The sequence below is a fragment of the Ranitomeya imitator genome, chromosome 4 (assembly GCF_032444005.1).
Source record: "Ranitomeya imitator isolate aRanImi1 chromosome 4, aRanImi1.pri, whole genome shotgun sequence".
In the NCBI taxonomy this organism is placed as follows: Eukaryota; Metazoa; Chordata; class Amphibia; order Anura; family Dendrobatidae; genus Ranitomeya; species Ranitomeya imitator.
The window spans coordinates 184,521,524-184,544,935 of record NC_091285.1 but is presented as its reverse complement, the minus strand read 5'-3'; the positions used below and the strand labels follow the sequence as shown (position 1 = coordinate 184,544,935).

Sequence of the window (23,412 nt, the reverse complement as noted above, 5' to 3'; positions counted from 1 at the left end):
GACTTTAGCTGAGGAATGACGTCGCGGCTTCTGATTGGTCGCGTGGCGGTCACATGGGCGGCACGCGACCAATCAGAAGCCGCGACGTCATTCCACAGGTCCTGAAGGCGCGCATTTTGAAGAAAGAAGCCGTGCCGGACGCCGGATCCTCCCGCTGATGTCCAGGGGCCGCCGGAGAGGTGAATATAACAATATTTTTTATTTTAATTCTTTATTTTACACTTCCGATACCGATACCCGATATCACAAAAATATCGGATCTCGGTATCGGAATTCCGATACCGCAAGTATCGGCCGATACCCGATACTTGCGGTATCGGAATGCTCAACACTAGTCATAACTGGTACAGGAGGAGTGAGGACCCTGCCCGTGAAGGCTCACAATCTACAAGGGATGGGTGAGGATACAGTAGGTGAGGATAGAGCTGGTCATGCAGCGGTTTGGTGGATCGGTGGTTACTGCAGGTTGTAGGCTTGTCGGAAGAGGTGGGTCTTCAGGTTCTTTTTGAAGGTTTCGATGGTAGGCGAGAGTCTGATGTGCTGTGGTAGAGGGTTCCAGAGTAGGGGTGATACGCGAGAGAAATCTTGTATACGATTGTGGGAAGAGGAGATAAGAGGGGAGTAGAGTAGGAGATCTTGTGAGGATCGGAGGTTGCGTGTAGGTAAGTACCGGGAGACGAGGTCACAGATGTATGGAGGAGACAGGTTGTGGATGGCTTTGTATGTCATAATAATAATAATAATAATAATCTTTATTTTTATATAGCGCTAACATATTCCGCAGCGCTTTACAGTTTTGCACAAATTATCATCGCTGTCCCCGATGGGGCTCACAATCTAGAATCCCTATCAGTATGTCTTTGGAATGTGGGAGGAAACCGGAGTGCCCGGAGGAAACCCACGCAAACACGGAGAGAACATACAAACTCTTTGCAGATGTTGTCCTCGGTGGGATTAGAACCCAGGACTCCAGCGCTGCAAGGCTGCAGTGCTAACCACTGAGCCACCGTGCTGCCCGACGTCATGGTTAGGGTTTTGTACTGGAGTCTCTGGGCAATGGGGAGCCAGTGAAGGGATTGACAGAGGGGAGAGGCCGGGGAATAGCGGGGGGACAGGTGGATTAGTCGGGCAGCAGCGTTTAGAATAGATTGGAGGGGTGCGAGAGTGTTAGAGGGGAGGCCACAGAGCAGGAGGTTTCAGTAGTCAAGGCGAGAGATGATGAGGGCATGGACTAGGGTTTTTGCAGATTCATGGTTGAGGAATGAACGGATTCGTGAAATATTTTTGAGTTGAAGTCGGCAGGAAGTGGAAAGGGCTTGGATATGTGGTTTGTACATAAAAACAAGTACAATAATATTAAACAATACAAGTCACTGACTGGTACTGGGAGGAGAGAGGACCCTGCTCACAGTTTACAAGGGATGGATGAGGATACAGTAGGTGAGGGTAGAGCTGGTCAAACAGCATAATGGTGGAGCGATGTGGTTATTGTAGGTTGTAGGCTTGTCAGAAATGGTGGCTCTTCAGTTTCCTGTTGAAGATTCCCATGTTAGGCGAGAGTATGATATGTTGGGGTAGGGAGTTCCAGAGTAGAGGGGATGCACAAGAGAAATCTAGCATGTGACTGTGGGAAGAGGAGATAAGAGGGGCGTAGAGGAGATCTTGCATGCAGGTAAGTACTGGGAGACTAGGTAACATACATATGGAGGAGGCAGGTTTTGGACTGTTAGAAGGGAGGGCACAGAGCAAGAGCTTGCAGTAGTCGAGGCAGGAGATGATGAGTGCATAGATTAGGGGTTTTGCATATTCTTGATTTAGGAATGTATGGTGTACAGTGTAGTGAGCAGGAAGTGAAAAAGGGCATGGATATGTGTTTTGAAGGAGAAATCAAAGTTCTGGGTTACTAGCGTCACAACTCTGCAACCACCCAACTGACCCAAAGTATAAGGAGTACCGCTGTGCAGCTACCAAAGAAAGTGAGTCGAGTAGCTCATCCAGTAAAATAAGTTGTCAGTTGTCTTTGGATACAATGAGCCAGCATTTGTTCAGTAGAGTTTTCAGTAACATTACTACCAAGCCTACAACCTTGCTTTTTCCCACTTATGTTGGATGAATCCTTCCCCTCTTTTAACCAGCTGTTTCACAACCTTAGGCTCAGACCTATTAGTCACCTGTAACTAAAATAATAATTAGTATTTATTAGCTAAGATAGTGTGGCTCGACCAAATAATTAGCACAAAATATTTATATGCTGAAATGCAGCCTGTTGGCTGGACCACACAATTAGCACAAAGGATTTACATGCTGAAATGTGGACTGGTGGTGAAACCATAGAATTAGCACAAACGATTTTGGTTATGAAATGTGGCCTGGTGCTTGCACCAGAGTATTAGCCTAATCAAAATGGTTTATGAAATTAAGCCTGATGCCTGCTCCCAATTATTAGGCAAAACCGTTTTGATCAGGAAATGAGGACTGGTGCCTGAACCATAGTATTAGCCAGAACTATTTAGATTAGGAAATTAGGCCTGGTGCTTGCACCTCAGTAATAGCCCAAACGATATTGATTATGAAATGAGGCCTGTTGCCTACACCACAGAATTAGCTCTAAAAAAATTCTATTATGAAATGTGGGCTGGTGCCTGCACCACAGTATTAGCCCAAACAATTTTAATTAGGAAATGTGGCCTCATGACTGCACCACAATATTAGCTCAGATGATTTTGATCAAGAAATGTTGACTCCTGCCTGCACAACAATTAGTTCAAAAGATTTGATTAGCAAATGTGAGCTCCTGACTGCCATACTATATTAGCTCAAAAGAGTTTAATTAGGAAATGAGGCCTGCTACCTACACCACAGAATTAGCACAAAAGATTTATATTACAAAATGAGGCCTGTTGCCTGCACCACAGTATTAGCCCAAACCATTTTGATTATGCAATTAGGCCTGGTGCTTGCACCATAGTATTAGCACAAAGGATTTATGTTATGAAAAGTGTGTTGGTGACTGCACCAGACTATTAACCAAAACCATTTTGATTATGAAATGAAGCCAGGAACCTACACCAGAGAATTAACCAAAACTTTTTTGATTAGGAAAGGGGGCTTCGTGTCTGTATGGCAGTATTAGCCAACATTATTTTGAGTAGGAAATGGTGCCTGGTGTCTGCGTCCCAAATGATTTTAATTAGCAAATGCAGCCTCATGTCTGCACAACAATATTAGTCCAAACTATTTTTTGACTAGGAAATGAGACCTGTTGCCTGTACCAGAGTATTAGCCAAAATGATTCTGGTTAGAAAATGAGGCCTGGGGCCTGCACCAGATTATTTGCTCAAGAGATTTTGATTATGAAATGAGGCTTAGTGGCTGAACCCAGGTATTACCCAAAACTTGTATTGATTATGAAATAAAGTCTGGTGCCCACACCACAGAATTAGCACAAAAGATTTCTATTATGAAATGTGGGCTGGTGCCTGCACCACAGTATTAGCCCAAACTATTTTGATAAGGAAATGTAGACTCCTGTCTGCACAACACTATTAGCGCAAACAAGTTAGATGCCGGAAGGTTGATTTCACACAGGATTCTATCAAACTATATGACAATTTGCAGCAACAGGAGCAGTATCTCTGCGTTGTTACACTGACAAAATGGTGCAAAAACAACATGTCCACTTTTAATTTGGAGAAGGACATGTGACTTCGGCAGCCTATGACAGAAGCCCTTGTGTCCGGACATCATGGATGGTTTCTGCACCCTGATTGCCTGATTGGCTGTCAGAATGTACACATACTAAGTTAATTGAAAAAAAGATTACAGTCCGCTGCTCCTCTGCTTTATACCCAACCCCTCTTCTCATAAAACATGTCCCCCTGCTCATCATGCAGCACCACTCTGCTAGCCAAAGTCCTAACAAAAGCATTAGTGGAAACGCAATCATTTACCGAACTGCGTCCGAATTTAGATGATTTTGAGGAACAATGCTCGGGAATCCGAACACGAGTTAGCTACGTTCGTGCCAAATTTGAGATTGGCGAATATTTTCCAAACAAGTTTGCTTATCTCTATTCAGAACTAGTGTCAAATGATTCTAAAAATGCTTCAAGTTACTGTCACGAGTGTGTCACGACAACTTGGAAGATCTGGGGGTAGAAGACCTTGTATTGTGAATGGCAGATCTTCCATTTACCCTTTGTGTTTGTATCCTTTATTAAATTAATTTGGATTCCTTCAGTGCTGAAGAGGTTAATGACCCTTTCAATGCTGGTCAGAAACATGCAGCACCTTTTCATCTGCTTCTGATCTGGTCCTTAAAGGTACCTTCACACATAACGATATTGTTAACGATATCGTTGCTATTTGTGACGTAGCAACGATATCGTTAATGAAATCGTTATGTGTGACAGCGACCAACGATCAGGCCCCTGCTGGGAGATCGTTGGTCGCTGAATAAAGTCCAGAACTTTATTTCGTCGCTGGACTCCCTGAAGACATCGCTGGATCGGCGTGTGTGACACCGATCCAGCGATGTCTTCACTGGTAACCAGGGTAAACATCGGGTAACTAAGCGCAGGGCCACGCTTAGTAACCCGATGTTTACCCTGGTTACCATGCTAAAAGTAAAAAAAAACAAACACTAGATACTTACCTACAGCTGTCTGTCCTCCAGCGCTGTGCTCTGCACTCCTCCTGTACTGTCTGTGAGCCGGAAAGCAGAGCGGTGACGTCACCGCTCTGCTTTCCGGCTCACAGACAGTACAGGAGGAGTGCAGAGAAGCAGAGCACAGCGCTGGAGGACAGACGGCTGTAGGTAAGTATCTAGTGTTTGTTTTTTTTTACTTTTAGCATGGTAACCAGGGTAAACATCGGGTTACTAAGCGCGGCCCTGCGCTTAGTTACCCGATGTTTACCCTGGTTACCGGCATCGTTGGTCGCTGGAGAGCGGTCTGTGTGACAGCTCTCCAGCGACCAAACAGCGACGCTGCAGCGATCCGGATCGTTGTCGGTATCGCTGCAGCGTCGCTTAATGTGAAGGGGCCTTAACTCTTCCATAAAACCTGGCCAGACACTCTCTGTCTTGCTAATGAAAGCTTTGCTTCCTTGCCACTTGGAGAAGCTATGCTATATTGGAGATCGTGTTACTACTGGAGATTGTTGCGTGCCATTTTGGGTGTATGCCTTCCGCTTTCTTCCTATTCCCATTGGTTAGCACCTGCAAATCCTTTCCTATATACCTCCCTACCCTTCGTGAGTGTTTATGTCTGCAAGTTGCTTTTTGTTTTCCCTGTTTGTCTTACGAGTTTACACACTAAAATGTCTGTCCTAGGCCTTCTGAGGGAGGGGGAAGTGACAGCTTAGGACTTTAACAGGAGCATGGTAAGGTCAGAGACTTAAGCCTTCCTTTCTTAAAGAGTACCCTGGACCATGGATAGTTAGAGTCCCAGTTTCAGGGACAGTTTGAGGCCCCGTTTCTTACCGAAAACCGTCACATCAAGTTGCAAAATTCAGCATTTACTGTAAATTAACTCAACTGGAAGATGAACACTGGGGACAGGGACTAATACTGAAGGGATAGTGTTTGCACTTGTTGCAGATACCTCATCTGGGCACTGCTATTTGCCAGCATGTTTTAAATCAAATACTTAGATATGAGCAAATCTCAGGGGTTTGATAGTGATGATGAGGAAACATGATACACAAATATTGCTGTGCCTCTGCATGTCATCTTTATTAGCTATTTCCCAGGTGTAACCCCGCTCCCCTATTCTGTACAGGACACTAATATATACTGTAATACATACTAAATGCTGATCTGATAGTGTATATAATGGACACTGCTTCCCATGGGAAATGATGCAGGAGACTGAAACCACGTAACACTGCTCAACGCTACTGCAAAAGTCACAAATCAGAAATACAACCCAAATAATAAAGACAGCGTGAGAGACTACACCAAGAAAAAATACTGAGATTCTTTAAATACAAGCACTGAGAAAAGCATACATCACAAATGCATTCTAGCCTGCCATTTTACTGTATCCGGACATTTATTTTTACAATTAGAAAGCTGGAAATTCATGTATTTTAAATATCTACAGTAAAAAAAAAAGGATAATAGCAAGTTGCTGGAAAGAGGTTAAATCCTTATTACAAAATGCCAGGAAACTAAGTGATGCCACCTTATTTTATTGGTGGTGCCAGGCAGCCAGAGAAGGGAGGTGCTGGCAGTCTATGAGTGCTTTCTGTGATAGAAATCTAATATAATGTGCAGATTAAAGGCGCCGCTCATATCAGCCTTTCCATCAGTATACATAAACCTATGTTGCTGGTTACATATTCATATTTTGTGTTCTTTGACAGGTAGAAAGGAAACATTTCTTTAAAAGTGGGGAAAAAAAACACATACGCATGGAAAAAGCCAATGTAATGATTACCCACAGAAAAAAATCCATTGTCGTGTTCTGCACAAGAAAATTGAAAATCACTCATGTATTATATACACACGTGTATATCATTTATATTGTTTTCACAAGGGCTGGTTTATAAAGCTATTTTTTTACTTGTTAATACATTTGGATCTCTTTGGATATGTCGGCACTGGATTACTTTTTTTTCAAATGTATTTTAATAAAATATATTTATGGTATAATAAATTTTCATTAAACTTTATATTTCATTGTCTCATTGTAATTTTGCTGGATTATAGAAAGTTGTGAGGAGGTAAAATAAATAATTATAATTGTAAAGCGCTGCGGAATATGTTGGCGCAATATACAGTTAGGTACATATATATTTGGACAGATACAACATTTTTATAATTTTGGTTATACACATTACCACAATGAATTAAAAAAAAAACTATTCAGATGCAGTTGAAGTTCAGACTTTCAGGTTTCATTTGAGGGTGTCCACATTAAAATTGGATGAAGGGTTTAGGAGTTTCAGCTCCTTAACATGTGCCACCTTGTTTTTAAAGGGACCAAAAGTAATTGGACAATTGACTCCAAGGCTATGTCATGGACAGGTGTGGGCAATCCCTTTGTTATGTCATTCTCAATTAAGCAGATAAAAGGCCTGGAGTTGATTTGAGGTGTGGTGCTTGCATTTGGAAGGTTTTGCTGTGAAGTAAACATGCGGTCTAAGGAGCTCTCCATGCTGGTGAAACAAGTCACCCTTAAGCTGCGAAAACAGAAAATACCCATCTGAGAAATTGCTACAATATTAAGAGTGGCAAAATCTACAGTTTGGTACATCCTGAGAAAGAAAGCAAACACTGGTGAACTCATCAATGCAAAAAGACCTGGGCGACCACAGAAGACAACAGTGGTGGATGATCGCAGAATAATCTCCATGGTGAAGAGAAACCCCTACACAACAGCCAACCAAGTGACCAACACTCTCCAGGAGGTAGGCGTATCAATATCCAAATCTACCATAAAGAGAAGACTGCATGAAAGTAAATACAGAGGGTTCACTGCACGGTGCAAGCCACTCATAAGCATCAAGAATAAAAAGGCTAGACTGGACTTTGCTAAAAAATATCTAAAAAAGCCAGCACAGTTCTGGAAGAACATTCTTTGGACAGATAAAACTAAGATCAACCTCTACCAGAATGATGGAAAAAGAAAAGTATGGTGAAGGTGTGGTACAGCTCATGATCCAAAGCATACCACATCATCTGTAAAACACGGCGGAGGCAGTGTGATGGCTTGGGCATGCATGGCTGCCAGTGGCACTGGGTCACTAGTGTTTATTGACGATGTGACACAGGACAGAAGTAGCCAAATGAATCCTGAGGTATTCAGAGCCATACTGTGTGCTCAGATCCAGCCAAATGCAGCAAAACTGATTGGTCGTCGTTTCATAGTACAGATGGACAATGACTCAAAATATAAAGCCAAAGCACTCAAGGAGTTTATTAAAGCAAAGAAGTAGGATATTCTTGAATGGCCAAGTCAGTCACCTGATCTCAACCCAATTGAGCATGCATTTCACTTGTTAAAGAGTAAACTTTAGACAGAAAGGCCCACAAATAAACAGCAACTGAAAACCACCACAGTGAAGGCCTGGTAGAGCATCAAAAAGGAGGAAACACATTGTCTGGTGATGTCCATGAGTTCAAGACTTCAGGCAGTCATTGCCAACAAAGGGTTTTCAACTTAGTACTAAAAATGAACATTTTATTTAAAATTATTGAATCTGTCCAATTTCTTTTGGTCCCTTTAAAAACAGGGTGGCACATGTTAAGGAGCTGAAACACCTAAACCCTTCATCCAATTTTAATGTGGATACCCTCAAATGAAAGCTGAAAGTCTGAACTTCAACTGCATCTGAATTGTTTTGTTTAAAATTCATTGTGGTAATGTCTATATCCAAAATTAGAAAAATGTTGTCTCTGTCCAAATATATATGAACCTAACAATACAATTATTATTATTATTATTATTATTAATTATATATTCACATCAACTGTTCTCCACAGCTCTGCTCTGGTGGAATTCTTCTGGAGGGAGTGGTCTCTAACTCATTATACCTTCGACTCTAGCTAGGTTAATGTATAGATGGCAGCATAGTCGCTCAGTGGTTAGCCTTGTTGCTGTGTAGCACTGGGGTTCTGGGTATAAATCCCACCAAGGACAACACCTGCAAAGAGTTTGCATGTTTTCTCTTTGTTCGTGTGGTTTTCCTCAAGTGTGTATCAGAGAAGGTGTAAAATGCTGGCTCCCAGCACTCAGGTGTACCTGTGTCTTTCAGGCGCGAGTACAATTGAAACCCTGACCACCAGCACTTTCAGGACAGAGTGAGATTAGCAACATGATTAAGTCAGCTCCTGCACCACACAATAGAAGAAGACAGTTATAAGTTAATTATGACAAGAGACAGTAGAAATGTGACTAGTCATAAAAAGCAGGGGAATGTGTAAAGAGACAGTATGGGTGGGGAGATTAATATCTAAAGAGACAGTATAGGCAAAGGGAAGTGTATGAAGAGACAGTAGGTGCAGAGGATACATTATTGACAGGAAAGTGGGAAATTTTTAAGGAGACAGAATGGACTCAAGGGGTGTGGGAAATATGTGAAATGCCAGTATGAGTGAGGGAGGAATATCTGTAAAGACAGTATGGACAAGTGTGAAGATGTGTAAAGTCACAATATGGACAGGAGGGCAATGTGTGTAGATACAGTATGGGCAGAGGGAAATGTATGAGACGACGGTATGGGCAGGGGGGTGACTGTGAGCAAATACAATATAGGTGAAGAGGAATGTGTTAGGAAACAGTATGGACACTGGGGTGGAAAATGTTTGAGCAGACAGCATAGACAAGTGTGTGGGGGAGAGTGTAGAGATAGTAGGATGGGCAGAGGAATTGTGAGGAAGCAGTATGAGTGGAGGAATGTGTAAGGAGACAGTCAGGGTTAGGGTAAAGTAAGAAGACAGTATGGGGAGTGGAATGTCAGGTGACAGATTGGAGGAGAAATGTGTTATGGGACAGTATGGGTAGAAATATGTGAGTGGGCAAAATATAGAAACAGAAGAGAAATTATAAGGACAAAGTATAGAGAGAACAATGTGAAGAGGGGGCACAATATACAGTGGACAATGTGAAGAAGGGGCACAGTATAGAAATGGGGCAGTATAGGTGGGACACACTGTGAGAGGAAAGTATGAATCAGGGGCCCAAATATTGAAAGGAGAGGGCAGTGTGGAGGCCATGTACCATAAGAGTGCCAGTGTGGGGGGCTGGGGAGAGGGGCGTCATAGTTTGTGCAGGGAACACAGTGAGGAACAATTATTCAGTTATATAGACATGGTTATTTTTAAAAGTTCCATGTTGGGATATGCTGCAGAAGACTAGAGAATATGGAATGCTGCAAAGATGAGTAGTGGTTACGAAAGTCATAATGGTGTCTGGAAAAGATGGAGAAGAAAAGAAAGAACAACTTCATTCAAAGAGAATGTCAACAAAGTATCTGAATGTAAATATGTATATGTGAATCTGCCTGCGTCTCTTTAGTACTGCTATTCCTGTATGGTCTGCAGTCTGATGATGGCTGCTAACAACTCCCTTATCTCCTCATCATTGTTAAATACATCCTGGAAGTTGCAGGCTCATGTGACACAATCGTATATGGGGCTGACTGGACATTACAATTGATTGTTATACCAAGCTTGGTGCCGTATTCACGTACTGTTGGTAGTTCTGGTGCTGCATTGATGTATTTATGGTGGTTCCAGTGATGCATTCATGTACTATTCTGTACTATTGGTGGTTCTAGTAATAAATTCCTATACTGTTCGTATTTCAGAACCTGTAAACATGTAACAATTCATGACTTGTCAAATAACGTGATACATGACTATATAAAAAAATGTATTTTACGGTCTGACAAGTTAAGGGCTACTACATTTATGTTTATGTTAGGAGAATTAATTATAATGCTCAATGTAGCAAGGTCAACCCTAGGAATATACATACTGTAAGTGGTTGGCTCTGCATGTTGATTCCATGGGTTTTCATGTGACACCATTTTGTGATTTTCATACTTGTAGTTACCTGACAACTAGCCCCACTTCCTGCCTCTCACAATGAAGCAGGGCCTGTAAAATTTCACAGAATATTGAGAGAATCAGCAAGAGCAGCTCGTCGGCACTTTACTGTCAGTGTGCAAATCGCATATGAGACGTTACATGATGAATACTCAAAATGCTTGAGCTGTGCATAGGGTGGGGCACCAAACAATTTTTTTCCCAAGTGCAGGAAAACCTTGACCATCCTCTGGTTTCATCCAAGTATTTTGGTTTCCTCCAACACATCAAAGACTTACTGATGAGGAATTTAAAATATGAGCCCCAATGACAACAGTGGAATATAATGATGGTATGTAAGTAAATAAAAGAGGACTAGTAGACCAAGACTAGTGGGACTCTGTGGTGGACCAGGTGAGAATTTTGTTTTGACTATGTTTATTTTGATCTGGTATCTAGGTTGTGGAGAGACCTCGGAGTATAATAATGCACACTCAATTTGCATTGAAAAAAATTGTTGCAAATTAAATTTGCCATCCGAATTGGAGCAAATCTGCTAAATTTGAATTTCATCCGATCTGCTCATCTTTCCAAGATACCTTACATCTCTGTAAATGGAAGCCCTTAGGGAGAATTTCTAGGCTGCAAATACTTGCATGATTGTCTTTTTTTAATGTATATTTAAAGTTCACATTATGGCCCATCTCTAAAGCAACCATTAAAGTTATGGTGGATATGTAATGTCTTTTTAAAATGGCTGCCATATTTGTAGATGTGTTAAACTGTGAAAGTCACTGGGAAAGCTTGTGAGCTTGGGTGCGTTTAAAGAGAACCTGTCGGCAGGATTGTGAACAGTAAATTACATATAGTATCATGTCGGCGCCGTTATACTGACTAAAATGATACTTTGGTTGATGAAATCCGTTTGTGGTTGTTCTTTAATCTGTATTTTCACTTTGTAGTTAATGAGATTCTCGTGCCCTAAGGCGGGGCCGGTGTATGTGGTGCTCTGATTAGATATTCATAATGTGGACTGCTGACAGGTCACTCATCCCTCAGAGACCCGCCCCCTAGTTTGCATAATGAATACTCAACATACTGAAGAAAGAGACAAAAACGCTTCTTCAGGCAGGTCCCGGCCGTGTTTAGTAGCAGCTCTCGGATCACAGCTATAGACACTGAGAGCTGCTACTGTGCAGGCATGGGTGGCGCCATCTTGGAGGAGGAATTATTTTTGTCTTCCGGCCCTACGCAGTAGCAGCTCTTGGATTACAGCTAGACACCTATAGCTGCTACTGCACAGGCAAAGCGGGCGCCATTTGTTTTTTTTCCCTAGAAAATGTCTTATTGCCATACTAACCAAGCGATTATGCTGGCACCCACCTGCAGAAATAATTGTGTCTCTTTCTTCAGCATGTTAGGTATTTATTATGCAAACTAAGGGGCAGGTCAGTGAGGGATCAGTGACCTGCCAGCAGTCTGCATTATGAATATATAATCAGAGCACCACATGAAGACCCCACCTTAGGGACACGAGAATCTCATTAACTGTAAATTAAAAATAAAGATTAAACAACAACCACAAGACGGATACCAAAGTATCACTGTGTAGGTGTGTAGCACAATAATGCTGACAGGTTCCCTTTAAGGGTGAAGTACATGGTGATGGGGAGAGTTTGCATTTAAAGGGGTTTTCCCCATGAACAAAAGTTCATTTTAATTTATAGATCTTTGAATGATAATAACTTCCACAATTGGATGTGTTTCAATAAAATGTTCCTGTGCTGAGATAATCTTATTAATGTGCCCCTGCTGTGTACTGTGTAATGGCTGAGTCTGACAGTACAGGGACATGGTCTGATCATACCACAGCTCCTGGGTAGGGGAGGAAGCAAAAGAGTATACAGACGTTGCATTATGGGATAGTAGCTGATTCTTTCTTTGAAGATAAACATTGGAAATGTTTTGCCTCAAAAAGAATCAGCTACAATACCATAATGCAACGTCTGTATACTCTTTTGCTTCCTCCCCTACCCAGGAGCTGTGGTATGATCAAATCATATCTCTGTATGGTCAGACATGGCCATTACACAGTACACAGCAGGGGCACATTTATAAGATTATCTGCTCATATATCCCCAGCCCGGGGCATATAAAAAGGAGACCAAGTGTCTCATTTAGTGTCTGTGAATGGAGGTGTGAAGACCTCCAGTATGTTTGTTAAAGGACACTGACCTGAGCGGGCAAACCTGTACTACTAAATCAGTGTTCCCCAAGTCTGGTCCTCAAGAGCCACCAACAGGTCATGTTTTCAGTATTTCCTTAGTATTGCATCACCTGCACAGGCAATAATTCCATCACCTGTGCAATACTAAGGAAATCCTGAAAACATGACCTGTTGGTGGCTCTTGAGGACCGGACTTGGGGAACACTGTACTAAATGGACAGGTTCTTTTCTGTGTTTTTTTTTTCACTATGTGCCAGAAAAGGTTGTCTTGTTTTGTTTGTTTAAGCTGCTTGGTTTATTACGTTTAATAAACCTGCCTGGACGTTTTACTGAAATCGCAGGCGAGTGAGTGAAACACCTACAATATATATATATATATATATATATATATATATATACAGTGGGGCAAAAAAGTATTTAGTCAGTCAGCAATAGTGCAAGTTCCACCACTTAAAAAGATGAGAGGCGTCTGTAATTTACATCATAGGTAGACCTCAACTATGGGAGACAAACTGAGGAAAAAAAATCCAGAAAATCACATTGTCTGTTTTTTTAACATTTTATTTGCATATTATGGTGGAAAATAAGTATTTGGTCAGAAACAAAATTTCATTTCAATACTTTGTAATATATCCTTTGTTGGCAATGACAGAGGTCAAACGTTTTCTGTAAGTCTTCACAAGGTTGCCACACACTGTTGTTGGTATGTTGGCCCATTCCTCCATGCAGATCTCCTCTAGAGCAGTGATGTTTTTGGCTTTTCGCTTGGCAACACGGACTTTCAACTCCCTCCAAAGGTTTTCTATAGGGTTGAGATCTGGAGACTGGCTAGGCCACTCCAGGACCTTGAAATGCTTCTTACGAAGCCACTCCTTCGTTGCCCTGGCGGTGTGCTTTGGATCATTGTCATGTTGAAAGACCCAGCCACGTTTCATCTTCAATGCCCTTGCTGATGGAAGGAGGTTTGCACTCAAAATCTCACGATACATGACCCCATTCATTCTTTCATGTACCCGGATCAGTTGTCCTGGCCCCTTTGCAGAGAAACAGCCCCAAAGCATGATGTTTCCACCACCATGCTTTACAGTAGGTATGGTGTTTGATGGATGCAACTCAGTATTCTTTTTCCTCCAAACATGACAAGTTGTGCTTCTACCAAACAGTTCCAGTTTGGTTTCATCAGACCATAGGACATTCTCCCAAAACTCCTCTGGATCATCCAAATGCTCTCTAGCAAACTTCAGACGGGCCCGGACATGTACTGGCTTAAGCAGTGGGACACGTCTGGCACTGCAGGATCTGAGTCCATGGTGGCGTAGTGTGTTACTTATGGTAGGCCTTGTTACATTGGTCCCAGCTCTCTGCAGTTCATTCACTAGGTCCCCCCGCGTGGTTCTGGGATTTTTGCTCACCGTTCTTGTGATCATTCTGACCCCACGGGGTGGGATTTTGCGTGGAGCCCCAGATCGAGGGAGATTATCAGTGGTCTTGTATGTCTTCCATTTTCTAATTATTGCTCCCACTGTTGATTTCTTCACTCCAAGCTGGTTGGCTATTGCAGATTCAGTCTTCCCAGCCTGGTGCAGGGCTACAATTTTGTTTCTGGTGTCCTTTGACAGCTCTTTGGTCTTCACCATAGTGGAGTTTGGAGTCAGACTGTTTGAGGGTGTGCACAGGTGTCTTTTTATACTGATAACAAGTTTAAACAGGTGCCATTACTACAGGTAATGAGTGGAGGAAAGAGGAGACTCTTAAAGAAGAAGTTACAGGTCTGTGAGAGCCAGAAATCTGGATTGTTTGTTTCTGACCAAATACTTATTTTCCACCATAATATGCAAAAAAAAAATGATAAAAAAACAGACAATGTGATTTTCTGGATTTTTTTTTCTCAGTTTCTCTCCCATAGTTGAGGTCTACCCATGATGTAAATTACAGACGCCTCTCATCTTTTTAAGTGGTGGAACTTGCACTATTGCTGACTGACTAAATACTTTTTTGCCCCACTGTATATATTTTTTTTTTACTTATTATGTTAAATCTATATTAAAGGTTTATCTCGTATTAAAATCATGCTCAATACTAGCAGTCCAGAAAATCGAATCATACATGCATGAAGAATGGGAAATGCCAATAAGGAAGAAAATAGATCATCTCATCAATGATATAACCAAAGATAAATACAATATAATAATGACAGAGAGCAGTAAAGCAATATAAGTGGGCATCATTAGAGAAGCATAGCAACAATTCACAAAACAGGAAGTGCCCTTCATAATATTGTTAGGAAATACAACTACGAATTGGGTATGTTAAGTGCATCTTAACTGACTTGTTTGTAGCATTGTACTCAGACTGCAAAATAGACACAACATATATTATCCAATGGATTTCCACTACACTTTGGATTTCTACTGTTTGCAAGCAACAATTGTGAAATTCTTGACTTATTTCTACAACATAGAAAAATACTATGTGTAAAAAACACCCTGAAAAAATGTTCTGAAATGCAATACACCAACCAAAAATAAAACCTAAAAATATATTTTACAATGTGTATTTGTAACATTTATTGAAACAATCGTTTCATAACATTTTATACTCGCTAACATCCGTGATCCCTGCATGCAACGTTTATTGACATTGCACAGCTTTAAGTGCAGGGCGAGTCTGTAGTCTTAGCTTCAGGCTAGGGTCACACAACAGTATGTATACAAAAAAAAAAGGATCCGATTTTCACCCACGAAAATGGTACCATTTTTTTCTCTCTTGTCATCAGTGTGCAATCTGGTTTTTTTTACTCAGAATCTATTAATCATTTCCAGGACTATTTCCAGTTTCCTATATTACGGAATGGCAATGTAGTCGTAAAAATTGGATGCCACACTGTGGTTCAATATGGCATAGGATATTTTCTCATGCATGTCCGATTTCAGAGTGAAAACTTAGCATGTTGAAAATTTTAGAAAAAATTAATATCGGATAGCACTCATCCGATTTATATGATGATGTGAGCATTGAGACCAAGAGTGTAGGAAGAGAGGCATGCAGGACATGTAGGCATCTAGGCATAGTGAGCGGGGGGGTGCTAGTGGGCTTCCTCTGTCATGTGGCAGTCTCTGGCGTGTGTGTCCCATGGGACCATATTTTGCCATTTCCCAGAAGTGGGTAAAAGGCCTGCTGAAGCCTCTCGTGTGGGGAATAGGAGAAGGAGATGGCCAAAGTTGAAGATATAGAGGTGTTTTACTTTGGTTGGGGGCATGTGTAAGGACAGTAGAAATGGTGAATAGTAAGTGTGAGGGGTACAATGTAGATACTGGACAATGTGAGCGGACAGTATGGGGCACAGTATAGAGATTGGACCACTTGAAGGACAGAGCACATAGTATAGACACTGGATAGTATGTAGGGGACAAAATGTAAAGGCACAGTATGGAGGATGGTATAGACGGGGCAGTGTGAGGCACAATATAGAAGGGACTGTATGCAAAATGCGGACATTTGTAAAGAGGGAGCACAGTATAAATATTGGTCAGAATGGGGAAAAGTCATGTGAGGGGACTGTATGGGGCACAGTATAGAGATTGTGCAGTGTAAAGGACAGTGTCAGGGTACAGCATAAGGGAAAGCATGAGGATGCCACACAATATAGAGACTGTACATTATGGGGGGACACAGTGTAATCGGACAGTGTAAATTCGGGGTCAGGTATGGAAAAAGGACAGTATGATGGACACTGTAGTGTTTAAACTTAATAAGGGCAGACAATGTGAGATTTATAACTCATATGGGTAAACAGTGATTTGGGTATAGCTAAAAGGATGAAAAATTTGGTGGTTAGGGTTCAAAAAGACAGACAGTATGATGGTCATAGTTCATAAGAGGGACAGTGTGGTGGGTATAATTCATAAGATCTACAAACATGTCCAAAAGCATACCGGTAATACACAGGGACCTTCACCACTGAAATGAATCTCAAAGTGCATTTAAACAGGGGGGGGGGGGTGTAAAAAATGTAGCAACCTAAAAAATGGATAACTAGTATCCACACACACCACTCACCACAGAGATATATATATAAGATAATATATTTTATTGAAAATTTTAAACATTACACACACACAGTTAATAAAATCTCATATAGTCACAGTTGACATAAAAAAGTAAGTAAGAGGAAAAGAGTTTTACTCAAGTAAGACACACGTGGTGACAAGGTGGAAGATAGTACATAGTAACAGGCAATGGGTCATTACAGAGTACCTAGAATAGTGCAGACCTATCTACATCAACCTAGCAAATGTTGTTCAGATAACATTAAAAAGTGCTTGATAGTGCAAGGGTATAAATCTGCAAAATGTGAAGTAAAAAATTCAGAACATACCCATGTGTAAATGCCAGTCCACGGTGCCACAGAGACCCCGACGCGCGTTTCGCTACTCGCTTTCTCAAGGTGGAGGCGTGTATAATTCATAAGATGTTGTTGAGGCAATACTTTATAAGGTGCCAGGAAGTAAATGTTTATTTGTGTTATTGACTACAACTAATCAGTACTATGTCTACTGTATGGTCCACCATCTGATGATGGCTGGTAACAACAACTCCCTGTATCCCCTTACCATGTTAAGGGCATACTGATAGTTGTAGGTTCATGAGATACCATTTTTATGAGGCTGACCTGATATTGCAATTGGTTCCTGTAATAAGCTTGCTAATGTATTGATGTACTGATGATAGTTCTGCAATAAATTCCTATACTGATGGTGGGTTTGGTGATGTATTCATGTTCTGATGGTGATTCTGGGTTGTATTCATGGACTGATGCTGGTTCTATATTCATATTCTGATCATGCTTCTGGGGTTGTGTTCATTTGCTGATGGTGGTTCTTGCTATGTATTCATGTACTGAAGGTGGTTCTGATCCTGTGCACATGTAGCAATCCATAACTTGTCAGATAACACGATACATGGCTATGTTAATAAAGTATTGTGCTGCCTGACAAGTTAAGGATTACTACATCTATATTTTTGTTAAGATCATTAATTTTAAAATTAAGCTCCATAGCATGCCAAATGCTAACAGTGTGCTATATATTTCCTGTCATGATTTGGCTCTGTTTGCTAATTCCAGCAGTCACCACATTACCACTCATATACAATTGTCATATTTATGGTCACATGACTATTAGTTTCTCTTCGTGCTTCTCTCAATGAAGCAGGGGCTGCAGATTGCAATTTTGAGAGAATAAGGCAGAGAACCTAGTCGGGACGTGACTGTAAGGGTATGTTCCCACGGTCAGTAGTTAGCGGCACTTTGGACGCAGCACATGTTCGCTCCGTCCAAAGCGCTGCCGTCTTTTGAACGCAAGTGATTCTGCATGTGTTCATTGAACCATGCGGAATCACTGCACCCAATACATTGTACGGGTGATATTTATCTTGCGGAGATTGAGCATCTTCGCAAGATAAATAGACATGCTGCAGTCTGGAAAGACGTGCCACATGTCCGTCTCTGCAGGGAAGAAGGAGGCGTCCGTGCACGCATAGTGGAGATGGGATTTCTTGAAATCCCATCTACTATGCTGTAACATCTGGCCGCTGCGGATGAATGCAACGTCCAACCCGCAGCGTTTACTGCCCATGGGGACATACCCTCAGTATGCAAATCGCATGTAAGCGGTTGTATGATGACTACTCAAACAGCTGTGCATAGGAGTGGGTTGAAAACTGAAATTTTTCCTCGTGTGCAGGGAAACCTAAATTCACCTCTGCTAAAACTATATATTTTTCTGCATGCTTTTCACTGGGCATGTTGGGCTCATTTTAGGTTACATAATAGAACAGGTCCTTGAATGTCCTTACTAAACACCTGTTAGTTTGGGCAAGGATCTGATAGACGTTGTTGCTACCTCACTGCGCAGAGGATTTTCAATCTGGAGATCTGTAGAGATAACTAACACTAGGCTGTGAATTTGCTTTGTGGGGGTCTTCCCTATAATTTTATTCAACTATGGAAGTGATTATCAGTGATTTTCACAGTAACCAATCCATCCAAAAATATTTCTTTTTAACTTGTTTTCGCAGAGTTCAAAAACTAGTTGGAAAAAGCTACTTGACTCATTTGATTTACATTTACAAAAGTGCTGCAGATTCAGCGGGGTTTCATGTGACGTGCAATGTAATGTCTGGATCCTGCTCCAGTGAGGTCCTGTAAATCAACCACATGGCTAAGGATCTGATAAACATTGCCCACTATATAAGATTTTACTAGTGACAGGCCGTTTCTGGGGGCAGTCAATCACTGTCCCCCTCTTGTTCTATGAAATGTCATGTTGTGCTCTGCTAGTTCTATGCAAGTGCATATACGCAGCATAGCACATCAGAGACAGTGCATGAGCAACCCAGGAATGGCATGTCACAAGTGACGTCTGGTATAGTGGACAATGACACTCAGTCTGGAATTGGGGGCACGTTTGTAAAGTCAGTTGAGTCAAGTAAATTTTTTAACTCTGAAAGTGCACAATTTTTGACTTGGTCTGCTACGCTAAAAGTCACTTTCAATAGTTGAAGAATCCTAAAAGCTAGGTTCCTCAAGATATATTCACAGCAGGTTATTTGTAAAAATTTCCATATGAAAAACCCATTGCGCAGTGCAGCAGCAATATTGTGAATGAGATTTTACGAGATCACATTTACATGCTGCACAGAAAATCATAAATTTGCTCGAGCAGCGGATTCTAAATACATAGCATGTCAATTTATGATGTAGATATCGCGGATTTCACCCTTTACGAAAGATAAAATGTGTGAAATATGAGCAGCTTCTCTGGATTTTCTGCAGCGGAAATGGCAGGTGGGAAAGTATTCTGACCTAAGTCTCCGATACCTAAGTTCCCTTGATACATGAAGAAAGAGGGGAGATCGGAATATTGGAATTATCTCTAATCACACCTGTTTTTTCTAGATTCAACTGAACATATCATTTTTTAACATGTGCAGCAGATCAGTGGGGACTCGGATCAAAAAGCATCTGTTTAATAGACAGAAGTGCTGAGTAGGCGGTGATGAATGAGCTCAAAAGAAAGGTTAATTCCCTGCGTACAGAGTGGTCTACCGGCTCATGGACTTTCTGTTGAGCTCATGTACGGATCCATGGGGACATTCATGAAAAAATTTAGCGCTTCTGCCTGCTGAGCAGCGTGCCGCCGAGTGATTTTTTGGAGCGACCAATGGGGTACCGCAGAGTGATTTTTTTTGGAGCGACCAATGGGGGGTCTCAGGACCCAAAGAGTCACTGCACTTGTTAGGAATAGAGTGGATATTAAAGAAAAAAAACATGTACCCCTTAGGAAAATAAACATATTTTATATGCACAATTCCATTATTCCCACCTGATGTCACCATACAATATCAGGTTTCATTATACTAGGTACCAAATATGCACCAATGAGTCTAAAATACACATTACGATATATTATACAATTAACTAGCTCAATTCCAATACATTTTAGTCTCTAGGAGCCTGGAAGAAATATTACAGCCCCCTCCATATTATCTACACACATGAATCATTTTCCCTGTTCCCATGAAGAAACATTCACCGATATAATGCATTTGTATTGTCATTCTTCGCACAGACTAATTAGCTATATTAATTAGAATGTGTTTCAGGCTCCCATTTAATTAAGTAAAACTGTCACAACAAGGAAGAAGAGTATCCCAGCCTTAGTGTAGCTGTCCAACCTGGCAAGAAGACGAATGCAATAATAATGTATAGAACGATAACGATGTACGATGGGGTTTATGTAGACGACACTGGAAATGTGCAGACTAGGAGTTTGGCATTTATAGCCTGGATGCACATAGATGTGAGGAGGTGGGGGGTATGAATCAATCACCTTTAAATAGCACCTGATACAAGCACCAAGGTATCCAGGGCATTAGTGTCCTATAATATGAGCTCTCCTGACTTGCACACATAGGTCTCACCAGGTCCATTGCAGGTCAGTTTTTGCTAAGGGGCTTCCACTCATATAACCTCATAGACTGCTAGGAAAACTTCACATCTTATGATCCAGTCCACACCATAAATGTCTGCACCTACTGCAGTCAGATCTGCTTTTACTTCACCGAGACCAGTCATTTTTAAGAGGAGCACCTATCCTTGAGGAGCACCTATCCTTGAGGAGCACCCATCCTTAAGGAGCACCTATCCTTGAGGAGCACCTATCCTTGAGGAGCACCCACATAGACATTCCAGAAGAAGATGATCTTGTAGTTATGATACCTTTTAATGGCTAATAAAAATAAAATAAATGATGTTTACATTCCAGAAGAAGTCACCTGAACGCAGCATGCATAGGAGCATAGTATAAGGCTGTCTTACCATTGCAGTGTGGGTGCAGAGAAGAGTCCCAAATGCATGTTACCACTGGCTCCTAGCAGTGCTCATCCTTCCATGGACCCAAGAGAAGACACAAGTGTGATTAGACATAATTTCCGCTCATTCGGATTATCCGCCTCATTCCTAGAGGTCTCCGTCCACGTTAACCCCTGTCGTTCCACTCTGCCTCAGGAAGTTTGGAGCACAGAATACCTGAAGCTGTGCAGACTAATGCACTGGCAGCTGACTGAGCCTCCACTGCCGCCTTGTATACACATTCATTCAGAGTGACAGCCAATCACAGGGCGGCAGTGCAGGAGACGATGCTGGATTTGCTGGATTGTTCCTCTACTTTCTTATTCAGGGCTGAAGTTGGTTTCTTATTCTGCAGCTTCTTCTTTGCAAAAGACGTATTTATGCTTTTTACGTGTCTAAAAGCGAGAAAAACTTACCGTAATAGCAAAATAAAATGCAGCAAGGCACAAGGACATAAATACACTTGAAATCAGCTCAAAAATATAAACAACTGGCTGAAAAATGGTCATCAAAGAGGGCACCCAAGGGTGTTATATAAAGCATTAAGTGACCTTGGACCAGTGAACTTATACTGCCAACACATAGATAGGCATGCCTAATATCAAATTCAATTCATTCCGGGTCGGTCCAAATAGGATCTGGGCATAGAAGCTGGCATCGAAGTGGTCAGACGGGCATTTTGTCACAAATTTGAAGAAGTGACTGGTATTTTAAACAGTTAAAAGATTTTAGGACACTAAATTCATACTGTTAACACATAAATAGGGATGCCCTGTATAAAACTCAGTTCATTTCAGGTAGGACTAAATGAGTTCCGGGCATAAAAGGTGGCACTGAAGTGGGCAAATGGTCACTTTTTAGTCAAATAAACCAGTAACTGGTGTATTTAAAAGGGTTAAATGAGTTTGGGACACAAATATCACTGTAGTCGTATAGATAGAAATGACCAAATGGGTTCCAGACATAAAAGCGGGCATCCAAGTGGGCAAGCAGCCACTGAATGGGTTAAATGAGCTCTGGACAAACACAGTCAAAAAAGAATTTGTCACATAACATTTAGTTCACAGCAGGCTGGGGTAAGTGGTTTCTGGGCATAAAAGCTGGCATCAAAGTGGGCAGATAGCTATTTTTCGTGGATTTGAATAAAGAATAAGTAACGTGTATTATAAAGGGTTAAATACTTGAAGCCACTGCACTTATACTGCCAATATATGGAACAGGAAGCCTTGCATGATATTCAATTCACTTTAGGCTGTCCAAGTTGGATATTGGGCAAAAAGCTAACACCCAAGTGGGCATACAGCCATTTTTACACAGATTTGAATAAGTAGCAGGCATTTTAACCCCTTCATGACCCAGCCTATTTTGACCTTAATGACCTGGCCGTTTTTTGCAATTCTGACCAGTGTCCCTTTATGAGGTAATAACTCAGGAACGCTTCAACGAATCCTAGCGGTTCTGAGAATGTTTTTTCGTGACATATTGGGCTTCATGTTAGTGGTAAATTTAGGTTGATAATTTTTGCGTTTATTTGTGAAAAAAATGGAAATTTGGCTAAAATTTTGAAAATTTTGCAATTTTCAAATTTTGAATTTTTATTCTGTTAAACGAGAGAGTTATGTGACACAAAATAGTTAATAAATAACATTACCAACATGTCTACTTTACATCAGCACAATTTTGGAAACAACATTTTTTTTGCTAGGCAGTTATAAGGGTTAAAAGTTGACCAGCGATTTCTCATTTTTACAGCAAAATTTAAAAAAACATTTTTTTTAGGCACCATGTCACATTTGAAGTCAGTTTGAGGGGTCTATATGGCTGAAAATACCCAAAAGTGACACCATTCTAAAAACTGCACCCCTCAAGGTGCTCAAAACCACATTCAAGAAGTTTATTAACCCTTCAGGTGCTTCACAGCAGCAGAAGCAACATGGAGGGAAAAAATGAACATTTAACTTTTTAGTCACAAAAATGATCTTTTAGCAACATTTTTTTTATTTTCCCAAGGGTAAAAAGATAAACTGGACCCCAAAAGTTGTTGTACAATTTGTCCTGAGTACGCCGATACCCCATAAGTGGGGGGGAACTACTGTTTGGGTGCACGACAGGGCTCGGAAGGGAAGGAGCGCCATTTGACTTTTTCAATGAAAAATTGGCTCCAATCTTTAACGGACACCATGTCGCGTTTGGAGTGCCCCTGTGTGCCTAAACATTGGAGTACCCCCACAAGTGACC

The 23,412-nt window shown here is 41.3% G+C and overlaps 1 protein-coding gene across 2 annotated transcripts in view; it reads right to left on the bottom strand.

Annotated features, from left to right (window-relative positions):
• The window catches only part of HTR4 (5-hydroxytryptamine receptor 4), a 998,998-nt gene extending 977,606 nt beyond the window's left edge, over positions 1-21,392 (bottom strand). For both annotated transcript variants that reach the window (XM_069764171.1, XM_069764170.1), the window contains exon 1: positions 21,142-21,392. The gene's annotated coding sequence lies outside the window, so the exon portion shown is untranslated. The remainder of the gene's footprint in view (positions 1-21,141) is intronic.
• Positions 21,393-23,412: the final 2,020 nt, after the last annotated feature.